This window comes from Choloepus didactylus, chromosome 9, assembly GCF_015220235.1.
Source record: "Choloepus didactylus isolate mChoDid1 chromosome 9, mChoDid1.pri, whole genome shotgun sequence".
In the NCBI taxonomy this organism is placed as follows: domain Eukaryota; kingdom Metazoa; phylum Chordata; class Mammalia; order Pilosa; family Megalonychidae; genus Choloepus; species Choloepus didactylus.
In genome coordinates, this window is record NC_051315.1 from 125,600,433 (window position 1) to 125,614,872 (window position 14,440).

Consider the following 14,440-nt stretch of genomic DNA (forward strand, 5'->3'; position numbering starts at 1 on the left):
TATTAACAAAAATAGGCAGTTGGCCAGAGTTGGCCTATGGGCCATAGTTTGCCAATCCCTGATAAACGCGTATGCATTCTTTGGCAGAACTGAAAAATGCATAAAGCAAAAATGTACAGAACTGAAAAGAGAAATAAAAAATCCACAATTATAGATGAATACTTCAACACTCCTCTCTTAGTAATTGAAATAACAATCAATAAAGACCAATAAAAGTAGAGGTGAACAGAGTCTTTTTGGGGTGATGGAAATATATGCATTCATTGTTTTAGCAGTTATGCATACATGTACATTTTTCAAAATTCATAGAACTGAATATTTAAACAGATGCCTTTCATCTATTTAAATGAGAATTGTAGATGCAGCATATCTCAACTGTGTGAAAATGCAAACAAAAAAATCCCACAAAAAACGCAAAACTAAAACTGGAAAAAAAAAGTCAAAGATTAAAAGTGTACCCCTAACTAGCACCATATCCCAAGATCATTTCAGAATAATTAAATATAGCCATAAAGTAACTAGAAGAAATCATTCTACCTTGGAGTGGGAGAAATTGTAAAGGAAAAGTTTTGACTCTGTAAAAATAAAAAATTCTGTACACATAACCATGTACCCATTTGTGGTGTGAGACCAAATGGGAAAAAAATATTTGAAACATGTATAACAAAGAGTTCAAGCCTTCCTGGGTATGGTGGACTGAATGTGCTCAGCTTCCGCTGCCAGTGGACCAGCAGCTGCCACGGGGTCCTTCCTGGCTCTCACCGGGATGGAGGCCCCACTGTTCACACACAGGCCCCACTGCTTATTTCCAAACTTCTATTTGAGAAGCAATGGGGGCCCTCCCACCTCCCAGACTAGGTCTAGTGCCGTATGTTCTTACTGTCCTGTTCTTTCATCCTGACCATCTGCCACCATTTCTGTGAACTTGTGTGAATGCTTTATTAATTTCTTTCCCCCGTAGTAATACTCTGAGCCCAAGAACTGGGGCCATGTGTTCATTGATTCTCCATCACGATGCACAGTGCCTGGCACAGGGTGTCATCAGTCAGCATTTGCTGAAGAAATGAACGCATGCATGAACAAATGCTATGGGTGTAATGAATTTTATTCCCTTCTGAGAAACAAATTTTGAGAGTCATTGACCAACCGAAGGTGTCCAGAAGAGGGTGCTCAAAACGACATGCATCAGTCCTGGAGATGGAAGTGAAACTCCCAGCTTCAGCCCTAAAAGATTTCAGGAAAGCCCCTGTTAGCTGCAGGTAAATGTTCTTTCCCCCATTGATTGCTTTCTCCCTTCAACAGCAACCTTTTCCGTTGGTGTCACTCACTCTCTCTCTTCAGGTCATGACCTGTATCATGAAGAGCATCGCCCTTGCAATGAGCCCCTCCGCAGTGGTAAAATGGAAGGGTTACTCTCTGAAGTCCCTTTCAACCTTGAAAGTCTGACTTGAAACGTTAACCAGTCAATTTTTCCTGTAGTTCGGTATAGGGACGCGGCAATTCCTCACTACCGCCACTAGATGGCACGCCCAGGTTTGAAATCCCTGCCTGGCAGCGTATTTGAATCCACTTCATTTTTTAAAAAGTTGTTTTTATTACTTTTTATTGTTAAGTGAATATCCGTTTTATTTACACAGAAAATTTTAAAAACTTAATGTTTGTTGTTCATAACCTACAGGAAGGGTCTGTTTTTTTTAAAAATGTAAGCTCTCGCACATACACAGAGCTATGAAATTCAGTGACCAAGTCACCAGCTTTCTTTTTTCCGTGGATTCTTCTGCATGACCCAACTTTTGAACTTTGGGGCTTGATCTTTCAATTCTTAATCTCTGAACGAGGATAATCTCACATGTAGTAGAAACTTTTCCTTCCAGGAACAATGCTCAATGCTGACTAGAAAAATTACCTTATTGGTAATCTGTTGGGCGATATCCTGGCGGTGGAGGGAAACCAGATACGGAGCTTCCAGCACGGGTTGTTAGTGAGCGTCCTTCCAACGAGCTGTCCGATAGGAGAGGGGAGCTTTGTAAGCCAAGAGGGGAAGGGGAGAGAGCCCGTTAGGGTGGTTTGGCATGTGGGCTGAGTATCTAAAAGACATTCCAATCTTTCATGCTGTAAATACTAGTCTCCCCTTGGGGTGTAGAAAGGAGCAGACGCCAGACCCAGGGTGACTGGTTTACAGCCTGGTTTATAATCTGGTATTGTGCTCATTCACTGCGTAACTTTGGGCCAGTGACTGAACTTCTTTGTATCTCGATTTCTCCATCTGTTCAGTGGCAGTAATTAATTAGTCAGGGTCTCCAGAGTAACCAAACCGACAGGATATATATATGGAAGTGTTATGGGATTTATCATAGGAAATGGCTCATGTGACCCTGGGGATTGGCAAGTCCAAATTCCGTAGGGCAGACCACAAGTTGGGAGCTCTGATGAAGGTTTTCATGAATTCCCCAGGAGAAGCTGGCTGGCTGAAGTAGGGATAGAAATTCTTTTTTCCAACAGCTAAAGTCATCAGTTCTCCCTAAAGGCCTTCTTAAAAGGCCTTCAACTGCTTGGATGAGACCTCTCTCACTGTTTATTGTAGATGGAATCAGCCATAGATGCAATCAACTTAACTGATGATTTAAATCCACAAAATATCCTCACAGGAACAATCAGGCCAGTGCTCACTTGACCAAAACAACTGGATACAATAAACCTGGCCAAGCTGACACATAAACTTAACCATCACAGAGAGGAAAAGAAAACAAGAGAACTGCAGGAAAAAGCAAAAAGTATATGAGAAAGTAATTTCAAACATATGTTATCACAATACATTTGAATGGGTTAAATTCTTCTATCAAAAGACAATTTTATTTTTTAAAAAAAGAAGAAAGTGTGAGTTCTTAAAATGAAGCGTCCATTTATGGAAATGCATTCTGATCAGGTTGAGGGAAATATAAACCTTCCCTTCAATTATGCATCCTTCATCATTTTTTTTTAATGCCTAAGTGTGCCAGGCACCGTCCTGGGGACCCGGGATTCCGATATGAATTGACTGATGTCCCCCCACCCCAAATGAGCCTCTAGTAGGAGAGACAGATGCAGTACTTACAAGAGGGTCATCTGTCTTGGCCTCCTGCCCACCCCCCACCCGCACCCCCCTCCTAAGGGCCTCTGCTCCTTCAGTTTCAGGCCTTCCTCCTCCTAAATGGATGCAGGACTCACCTCTCCAAGCTGAGACCACCTCTCACTGGGGCTGGGCCTGAGCCCCTGGCCATTTCAGACATTTCAGAAAGGGGCTGAATGTGACAAGCAAAGATTCCTCACCTTTTTGTCTGTTACCTGTGGTGAGAAAACAATGCAAAGACTCACCAGGTGTTGCGGCTCCAAAGTGAGTCCTGCACCTGAAACTGTCAAACTGCAACCCAGCAGCCTTGATTCTTGAAGACAATTGTATAACTATGTAGCTTACAGGATGTGACAGTGTGATTGTGAAAACCCTGTGGCTCACACTCCCTTTATCCAGTGTATGGACAGAGGGGTGGAAAAATGGGGTTAAAAATTAGACAACTAGGTGGAATGTGGGGGGTGGATGGGATGTTTTGGGTGTTCTTTTTTTACTCGTATTTTTATTACTTTTTTTTTTTTTTTTTGGGTAATGAAAATGTTCAGAAATTGATTGTGGTGATGAATCCACAACTGTATGATGGTACTGTGAACAGTTGATTGCACACTGTGGATGGCTGTATGGTATGTGACTATATCTCAATAAAACTGAATTTTAAAAAAAGTGAGTCCTTGCCTGATGTGCACAGACTCCATCAGTAGACACTGGGATTTTGAGACGAGAAAAAGTTTATTTAGCAACAGCTAGCCTTGCGAAGACAGGAGGTCAGTCTTCAAGTCCGTCTCCCTGAACTGGAGAAACCTCCAGTGTTTGATAACATTCAAACAAAGGCAGGCAGGCTGAGGATAATAAGCAAGGTGTTTTGAGATGAGGTCAGAGATAGCCTAATGACTGAGAATGCATAGAGCGATCACATACTTAGGCTCCTGTGTGTTGTCTACTTCGTTAGAACTGGCTTGGTTCAGCAAGATAGTTTAGGATTTTGGGGTGTTTAGTTCTGGGCTGACTCATATTAATCAATAAAGGGCTATGTGCAGGGGAACCCAAATTCAGGGTTGCACAAGATAAGGGGATACAAGCGGGGACAGTCATGAATTGCCGTGTTATTGTCCTGTTACAGGGCACAGTTTCAAAACAGCACCAGCAAAACAAGGCATCTGGGTTACAGTTCAGTGAGTGTGATTTTTACCATGATAATTAGGCAAAGTTTTCTCCTAGGTCAACCTTCTTTTAAACTGCACATGTCTTTGCCGTTAAAGTCAAGTCAGGCTGGTCTGGCTGGAGCTGTTAAAAACAAGAACTTGCCTATGAGACATGTCGGTGGGGATTTTGGAGAAAAGAGAAAGCAGAAATGGAAACTTGTGCAACCTAGTCAGGGAGGGAGCTGCTTTGGAAAGTGGGTGGGTGGGGTCTGTGAGAAATGAGTCAGGGTCCACTACACAGGTGGGCCCTGGCTTCTGCAGGTGCCCAGGCAGGTGAGTGGTGGGAGAGGCCCCTCCAGGTCCACCTTCTCAGAGACGAGCATAGCCATGGGAGAAGTGTTGCCATGTGACTTGGACGCTCAGCCAGGTCATTGTGGTCGCATATTATAGTCACACATGTCACCTCTCCCCCACCCCTACTCCCTGTAAAACCACGGGGGACAAGGGTCCTGAAAGGCTGACAGTTCTCTCTCCACCTCCTGAAGGTGGAAGGAGAGGGCTGCGCGTCCGGCGCCCGCCCGTCCCAGCCCCTGCCCAGAGGGAATGAATGGCTGCTCCCTGTGGATTAGCCCTGGAAAGCCCCAGGGGCAGGGAAATGGGGACCCTTCAGAGTTAGTGTTGCTTGGGTCTGTCCCAGTTTGTTTGCATCCACGGTGGCTCGTTCTGCCAGCCTAGCTGAGGACAGACCTGCCTGCCAGCACTTTGTGGTGGGGGGGTGTGCAGGGGCACCCTCCTTGGGGGGAGGAGGGGCAGCCATAGGAGGAGGGGCCTTTGCCGTGTAGAAGCAGGGCTAGGAGATGGGGACACTGGGAGATGGGGACCAGATGCAGGCCGACTCGGCAGGCCCTGCCAGAGGAGGAGGAGAGTCTGGGGGTCTCGGAACCCCAAGGTTGGGGGCCAAGAGAGGACCAGGCCAGCCCCAGCCCCAAATGAAGTGCTGTCACCAGCCCATCGGGCTGTTGGACTCTTGTTGTGTCCTCTTCTGGGCTTTGGGGAGGGCAAGGGAAGGAAGTGGCTTTGGTCACTCTTGTCCAGCTGGCCTGCCTTGGGCTGGGGACCCTGAGGCCCGAGGGCCTGCCCAGGGGTCTCTCTTCAAGGTGAATCCCCGATGCCTGGGGCCAGGTCTGCACCCTGACAGCTACCACCTGCGATTCGGAATGAGCCCCCAGACGGTGAGATTGAAATGAAAACTTCATGCTGGAAGTTTCTACCCTGAATTGGCAGCTGCTTTCAATTTGTTCCTCCTTTGCCTGTCAGCTGGGATCTGGGTTCCGGGTCCTTGGATCCCAAAGGAGACTGCGGACAGAACCCAAGGGCATTGGACAATGGGCGGGGAAATACCATCTTTATTTTCACTAACCTCCAGCTGAAGCCAGCATCTCCTTCAATGGTGCACGTGGACACAAAACCCAGTGGGACTTTAGATGCCATTACAGTTGTTATCTTGAAATACATCACACTATTCTAGTTGGAAAATGCTGAAATTTTAGACCTGATGTTAATGCATCAGCCAAGGAGCACATATGTCACGCCTTTTGATTTCGGAATATTTTGATCCATGCATTTCAATATATTTGGATTCCCTTGCATTCCTGCGTGTTTTGATTTTTGCATTTAAAGGTGTTCTGAGAAGGGTCCCTGGCATTGCTGAGGCCGGCAGAGCTGTGGAGGAGGAAGGATGGGTGTCCCACTGCTGCCCTCTTTCCTTTTCAGGTCCCGGAGAGTCCCCCAGGCTCCCACCCCCGCCTGTTGGGTCCTGGGGCCCCTCGATGGAGCAGGTGTCCCGGGAAGGGGGGTGGTTCATTCCCAGAAGGGGGCTCTGGTGAGTCAGTCCAAAGTCCTGGAGCCGGTGAAGACTGCAGCCAGCACCCTGGACCCCAGCAGCAACTTGGCATGGGTTACCTTTGCGGGTAGACCTTGGGGAGCTGGGGGGCTCAGTGACATTGACTGGCTCCACGCAGCCGTCGGGGTGAATCGTGGCAGCGAGCTCAGCAGCGCCGCCCTCCTGCCCGCGAAGGACGGGGCCACTCGTGCCTCATTGTCCTCCTCTTACCTCGGGCACACAGGTCTGTTTGTCCTCCCACACCCCAGAGATTCCAAGAATGAAATCTGCTGCCCCTGAGGCCAAAGCTGTCCCAGATGCGCTGCCAACAGGAAGCCTCTGTCAACTTCCAGGAGAGATGGCAGTTAGGAGCCCCAGGGTCCCCACCCTGAGCCAGGCGAGTGCGGGAGCCACCTGCCATGCAGTACCCCTGGGGTCCAGCAGGGGGAAGCCTGTCTGAGCCTTCCAGGGGTGATGCTCCCCCAACCCGCTGCAGGGCCCCTGGGGGTGGGTGGGGGGTCAGGCCTCCTGCACGGAACCAGCTGGCCTGGCGCTTTCCTTGCCTGGCCTAAGACGAGGGAACCTTAAACCCTGACATGAAAATGTTCTGTTTAGAAAAGGTAGAATGTCAGTCTGTGTCGTTTCACCTCCGTTTTATCCCAACTTCGGAGCCATGCCCATCCCTGCACTGAATTTCTCCCTCCATTGGATATTTTAATGACTTAGAAACAAGCATGAGTTTCAAAAGACTCCAATAAGAAAATTAAAAGGCAAGATACAGCCTGGGAGAAAACATTCACCATACATGTATCTGCCAAAGGGCTTAAATCCAGAATATATCAAGAACTTTTACAACTTAGTAAGAAGACAAACATCCCAAAAGAAATGGGCAAAGGATTTGAACAGACACTTCACCAAAGCAGACATAGGGCTCCACATCATCAGCCATTAGGGAAATGCCAATTAGAATCACAATGAGATGCCAATACCCACCCACTGGGCAAGCTAACATTCGGAAGACTGAGCAGACCAAGTATTGCAAGGACACAGAGCAATTGGAATCATGCACTGCTGGGGGGAATGGAAAATAGTACAAGCACCGTGAAAAACATTGGGCAGTTTCTTAAAAATCGAAATACCCATCTGTGCCAGTTTGGATGTATTATGTCCCCCAAAACACCATGTTCTTTAATGCAGTCTTATGGGGGCAGACGTATTAGTGTTGATTACGTTGGAATCTTTGGATTAGGTTGTTTCCATGGAGATGGGACCCAACCAACTGTAGGTGATAACTCTGATTGGATTATTTCTATGGAAGTGTGGCCCCGCCCATTCAGCATGGGTCTTGATTTATTCACTGGAGTCCTATATAAGAGCTCAGACAGAAGGAGCTCGTTGCTGCAGTTAAGAGAGACGTTTTGGAGACGGCCACAGAAAGCAGATTTTTGCTGACACTTCGGAAATGCTAGCCCAGAGTTTGCTCCAGAGAAGCTAAAAGGACAAAACACCTCAAGAGCAACAATTTGAAAAATGCACAGGAGCTGAGAGAGGAGCTGGAACACAACCTGAGATCAGCAGATGCCAGCCATGTGTCTTGCCAGCTAACAGAGGTTTCCTGGACGCCACTGGCCTACCTTTGGTGAAGGTATACTCATGTTGACGCCTTAACTTGGACACCTTTATGGCCTTAAGACTGTAACCGTGCAACGAAATAAACCCCCTTTATAAAAGCCAGTCGAATTCTGGCATTTTGCATAATAGCAGCATCAGCAAACTGGAACACCATCTAAGATGCAGCAGTCCACTCCCAGGTAATTAACTGAGAGAACTGGAAGCACCATCCACAGAAAGCTCCTATGTGAATGTCCATGGCTGTTTTATTAGTAATAGCCCCACTTTGGACATGACACTGATGCCCGTCCCTGGAGCCAGGCTTTACCCTGCCCGCCCTCACCAGGAGGCCCCCTCTTGCCTGGCCCTTGCTCTCCCGAGTCGGGGCATCCTCCAGCCCCTGCCAAGCACTGGGCTCCGCTCCTGCCCTCCTCCCCAGCGTTCCCTGTCCCCCTGGCAGTGCTGCTTGGCCGGGGCTGCCTTCAGCACAGCACTTGGCCCGGAGGTGGCCCGGGACCTGGCACACAGGACCCCTTCAATTGTTGTGTTGAGTGAAAGAATGAAAAAACGAAGCGTCATGCTTCCTCTCTCAGAGATGAGGAAACTGAGGCCCAGAAAGGCCATTTTTTCAAGTTCATCCACAGAAGCAGCGACTGGGTCTGGACACCTGGACATTCTCACTTCTGAGAAGGAGAGAGGGTTGAGGAGAGGCCAGGCCTGTGGAGGGGCCGGGTCAGGCTCCAGGGCCAGATGCACCCGGGTGGGGTCACCTCTCCACTCCCTGCTGCACCCTGGGGCCCAGGACTTGCCTTTTCCGACCCCCTGGAAGGTCAACAAAATTCTAACCACACGGGCCGGCTGCGTCGGGGTTAAGGAAGGGCTGCTGGACACCAATCAGGCTTTTGTCTGTCTGTTTGTGGATACAATTGATTGGTTCCCTGCTATTTAGGGGAAGAAATGAGTTCTGTCACAACCCGTCCAAACTTGTCCCACCTTTACATTTAGATATATAGGTGCTACATATGTTCTTATACATATAGTGTTATAAATATTATGTATATTTACATGTTTTTCTGGCAATGTCAAGGTTCATGCCACATATATTTTCCTGAGTCGTCCTAATTCTCCTTCTTCTTTATTATTTAGTTTAAATAGATTCAGTGCTCACCATGAGACCTTCCGCTACAGCTTTCCCGGCTCGGCCGGCCTCGTTTATTTGGATTTATCTCAGATGTCGCTGTCAGGGACAGAAAGGGTTTTGTGTTTCTAAAAGGGATCCTGGGGCTGAGCGTCTGCATATTGATGCATCTTTGAAGGAGTGCTTTGCTGCCTGATATTTTCTTTTTAACAATGTAGTCATTTCTTATTATATAAACTTCTATGGAGGTTTACCATTTGTCATAGCCCAAGAGGGCTTTTGTAGCCAAAGGACTAAAGAAAGCACTGGACACGTTCTGAGACATGAGGCTTTATTATGGGGCTTACCGACAGGGTGGGAAGTCGAGTCACGTTGCCCTGAATTCAGGAGCTTCTCTGAATGGATTCAGGAGCTGCTCTGAATGGCGGCGGGTTCAGAGCTCAACATGAAAATACTCTGCACTTGGGGGGGCTGGATAAGCTGGTTATAAGGGCTCCACATTCCAATGGGTATGAGAGCATAAGGCAGGGAGGGGGTGGGGTGGTGCAACGTAGGGGGGGATTGATTGTAATCAACAGGGAGGAGGGAGGATTATAGATTATCTTGTAGATAACAGTATCTCAGGGAGTCTCAGGGAGGAGGTAGTTTCTGGTATAGATTACATTTAGCACCTGATTTTACAAGGAGAATAGGTCCAACCTTAATTGAGCTAAGTCACTGCAAGCTGCTGTGTGCAGTCTTCAAGGCCCTTGGGGTATGCCCTGGGACCGGGATTCCCACACCATTGTTCCAGCTATTTCCTTTGGTGTACAAAACACCCCAAGGTTTGTGTCATAAAATGACCACCACCGTTTTATCATGTCGTGGACACCGTGGCTCAGCAGTTTGGACACAGGGAAGTGGCTCTTCCCACGCTGTCTGGGGCCGCAGCTGGGGTGACCTCCTGGGGTGGGGGGGGCTGGACGAGCTGGGCTCGAAGGCCACTTCCAAGCGGCTTCTTCACTCACACACGTGGCGCCTGGGCTGGGCTGGCGGAGGACAGGCTCCCCCGGCCCGTCCACTGCTGCGATGTGTGCAGCCCCTGAGCTCTGCAGGCTCAGGGCACTCAGTCTCCTCCCACGGTGGCTCTGGGTTCCCAAGAAGCAAAGTGGAAGCCACAGGGCCTTTTCTTGACCTTGCCTCAAAGGGACGCAGCATCAGTTCCACCCTATTGTGTTAGTCGGCCAGGTGCAAAAACCTGTCCGGGTTCCAGGAGCAGGGGCACAGACCCCACCTCTCCGTAGGGGGACAGTCAAATCATTTGAGGCCATGTGTTAAGACCACCACAGACATAAATACAGAAAAAGGACCCCAATCACAAGGCTATTGCTTGATGAAATTTTGCAAATGAACCACTCCTACAATTCAACCAGATTGAGAAATACAACATTACCAGAAACTCGGAAGCCCCTGTCATGTTCTCTCCCATATGGAAGGGGACAGCCCAAGTGTGTGGCCTGCCACCTTGCCCTTTGACCCACACAGAGACCCCGTGCTTGGGATTAGATGGGTTAGCCTGGCTCCCAGGAAGAGGTGACAATTGAGGGCTGACTCCTTCTCGGGAGTGCCTGGAGGCAAAGCACACCCCTGGCACAGGCCTGCCCCCTTTGCCCTGGTGGCTGCTTGGCTAAGGGTTTGCATTTTGTGGCACCTGACCCACCCGCTGCTCTGTCTGCTCCTGGTGGAGAGGGAGGAAGGTTCTTTGCTTGCAGCACAAGAAGGTTAGGCGGGCGGACATCTCCTGGCTTTGGCTGCAGATCGCGACCCGTTGGCCATGGGGTCCTGATGACCCTACTGAGGCTGACCTTGCTCTGTCTCTATATGAGTCCATCTGGCTTGTTCCATCCCATGTCTCAGTGGGTCTTGCTTTTGCTGGTGACCCCAACACCTGTAAACCATGGAGTCAGTTGGGACCGAAGGACACTGTTCCTGGTGGCTCTTTGCTGCCCTCCATGTGGTGAGACTTCTCCCCTGGAGGTGGTAACAGGTGTCTCCACTATCAATCCATATAAACAGATTGATTCAGGTTAGAGTCTTTCCGGCCTGGCTTCTTTCCCTCGACTTCATGTCTGTGAGATTCATCCATGCTGTCATGCGTTCAGCAGTTTCATTTCCTGCTACATAGAATTCCATCTTATTTACCCATTTTACCACTGATGGACATTTGGGTTGTTTCCAGTTTGGGGCTTTTATGAATAAAGCTGGGTGAACATTTCTGTTTGGTGTAGACTCCTGTCTATCTATTCCTTTCCAAATTCTGGTCCTCATGGTTTTTGTGAGTCATTTGAATTGACAAATACGCCCGCAGTATATATAAGAAACTGAAGTTCAGAGGGCTGAGTAATGTACACAGCCAGCGAGGGACAGAGCCTGGGTTTGCACCAGAGCTGCTCGTTCACCCCTTCCCCTCCTGTGTGTCCCCAGGATAGAGGAGTCCCGGCGCTGTCTCTAATGAGAAAATCAGAACAGTTCATTGTTGTTAGCGCTCAGAAACTTACCTTGTCTTGTCCTGTATGGACGATTAGACTAACTGTAAGACACGCAAGCTGCTTTAAGAGTTCACCCAGGCGAACATTTGCACACTGATGTTCATAGCTGCATTACTCATAAGTGCCCACTGATGGAAACAACCCAAGTGTCCATCAACAGACGAATGGATACACAGAATGCGGTGTATACACAGGATGGGGCATCATCATTCGGCTGTAAGAAGGAATGACGTCTGGAAGCACGTGACAACGTGGATGACCCCTGAGGACATTATGTTGAGAGAAATAAGCCAGACACAAAAGGACAAATATTGTATGATCTTACTGATATGAACTAATTCTAATATGTAAGCTCATAGACATAAAATATAGAATATAGTGTGCCAGGATATGGAATGAGGCTAAAAACCAAAGCTCACTGGGAAGTGGGACCATTTTGACTTTTTTTAGGATCCCACTTCCAGGTTGGCATCCAGGGAACACGGAGCTGGGCTTGGGTGGGTCGGCACACCTTGGGGGAGATTTTGAGAAGAGGGGTGGTCAGCCCCGCTGGGTGGGCGTCTGAGGGGAGGCGGATGGTGGGAGCGCGGGTGCCGCGGCCTGGGTTTGCCTTCCAGTCCAGGCTGTCCAAAAAAGGGTGTCACAGCCCCACTCGGAACTGAGGTGTAAATACATCTGGGATTCTGAAGCCTTAGGATGAAATAAAATACTGTAAACCTTCTCGTCAACGTTTATATGTCGATTACATGTTGTCATGATATTAGTTTGCATATACTGAGTTAAATAAAAGATACTATTTCAAATGAGCTTTACATGCCTTCTTTTACTTCTTTCTAATGTGGCTGCTACATCTGTGGCTTGCATTCTCTGTCTAGCGGACCACGAGGACGTGGACACATCCCTTCAGCCCAGAAGCGAGAGCGAGGGGCTGGAGGGGGGCAGAGGGCAGGAGGCCTGGCCGCCATTCCTTGCGATACCTGTGGGGTTGGGGGCAGTGAAGAGGGGGCAAGAATTGAAGGCTTTAGGGGAGGAGCTGGGTGTGCCCTGGTTGTGGGGATGGAGGAAGGGCCTGGGCGCAGGGCGCGGGGAGAAGGTGGAGTAGGGTGGGTTATCTTCTGCAGGCCACGGGCAGGAAACCCTAGCATGGCCTGGCCGGGAGGGCCTGGCTCTCCTCCGCTCCAGCCCTGGAGGGATCATTTTCAACCACTCTTAGTTCTCTGCTGGTCCCATCAAGGGAGGAAAAGGAAGGTGGGTTTTTGTTTATTTTTTTTCTTTTAGCAGCATCCTCCCTCCAGAGTCTCTTTGTTCCTAGAGCAGACAGGGAGCTGCGGGGCCCAAGGAACCCGAGTCTGAACTAATCAGCCCCCTGGGGCGCTCCCTGGTGAGTCCTCTAGGCACCCCAGGCCCCAGCCTCCCTCTCCCCCTCCCCCCCAGACATGGACGCCTGGAGCCGAAAGGAACCCTGGACACCAGGCCTCATGGGTGGGGTTGGGGTGGTCAGAGGTTGTAGGTCTGACCTGACGCCTGGAATCTCAGGTTTAAAAGGCGCCCCCTGGTTCTCTGGCAGGAATTTCCCCTGCAGCTGGGCCAGCCGGGGGCTCCAAGGAAGCAGGGCGCCTTGGTTTGCAGTGGGGGTTGTTTATATCGTCTGGGCCAAAACGAAATGAGAAAGCCTCTTTAGATAGTGCTTTAGATAGTGCGGGTGTCTGAGCTTGTACCTCGGCTTGCCAGGCCTGGGCCAGGGGACCTGATCACCCCCTGGGGAGGGTAGTAGGTACGGGCGTGAGTGCCCTCTGCAGCCCCCCCGAGCCTGGGGAGCGAGGTCAAGGCAGCTCCCTTTTCCTCACCCAAAATGCCACTGGCAGGGGAGGCTTGCCGGAGGAAACCGCCTTTCTCCCAACTGCCTTTTCCCCGCTTCCTTATCTTACCCACTCACTCCCTGGTGCCAAGGCCACTCCTGCCACCGCCAGTGCGCATGCCCGTGGCCAGAACTACCCCCGCCCCGCTGCAACGGTTCCGGCGTTCTCTCAGAACCAATCCTAGCCCCTATCCCTTCAATATTGCCATTTAAGGCTGCTTCACCTCCTTTCCAGCCCTGCCCTTCTTACCAGCCTATATAACCTGTAATCACCCCTGAATAAATCTCTTTGGCGCATACTCCTACTGGATGAAGAGTGTCTTGTCCCTATCGCCGCCCTCCATACCTTGCACGCCTCCCGCCGAGGACCCCGGCCACGTCCTCTGCCTCGCCCTCGCCTCCGGGAAAGAGCCCCCGCCGCCGGTACCCCTTGAGCAGCCCCGAGAGCTGAGGGCTCGGCTACCGGCCGCCTCTCCCCCTAGAAGTAGTAACCGCGACCGCAAGATAGATAGAGCTTTCCACTGGGGAGGGCCAGTCCCACAGGAGGATTCAGTCAAGCCTGGGGAAGGATGAGTCCCAACCAAAAACAAAGACCTGAAATTTGCCCTGGAGAAGACAGCCCTGCAGAAAAGAAAGAAGCAATTAAGGGTCACTGAGGACCACTAACTGGGGAAGCATTAATGGAAAGGATTACAGTTGCCCCCCCAAGAGGTAGGTGCCCAGGACAAACCAGGGGTTCCATGCCCCAGCCTCTGAAGGATTTAAGTTCTGGGCCCTCTGTTCTCTGTATGGCCCTTCATTTTCTGCAAATCTTTACTTAAATGTCCCCTCTTTAGTGATGTCTCCCCCATTTCAGTTAAATGGCAACTTCCTCCTTTTCCCCCTATGCACTTCCTAGAGCTGTTTCTGCTTTACTTTTCATGTTAGTATTTATCATCTAACAGAGTATGTATTTTTTTTTAGTTTGCTCATTATATTTAGTTCATATTAGTGAGATCATACAATATTTATCTTTTTGTATCCAGCTTATTTCACTCAAAATAATGTCCTCAGGGTTCATCCATCTTGTTGTCACATACATCATTTCTTACAGCTGAATAGTATTCCATCCTGCGTATATGCTACATTTTGTTTATTCATTCATCAGTTGATGGACATGGGTTGTTTCCATC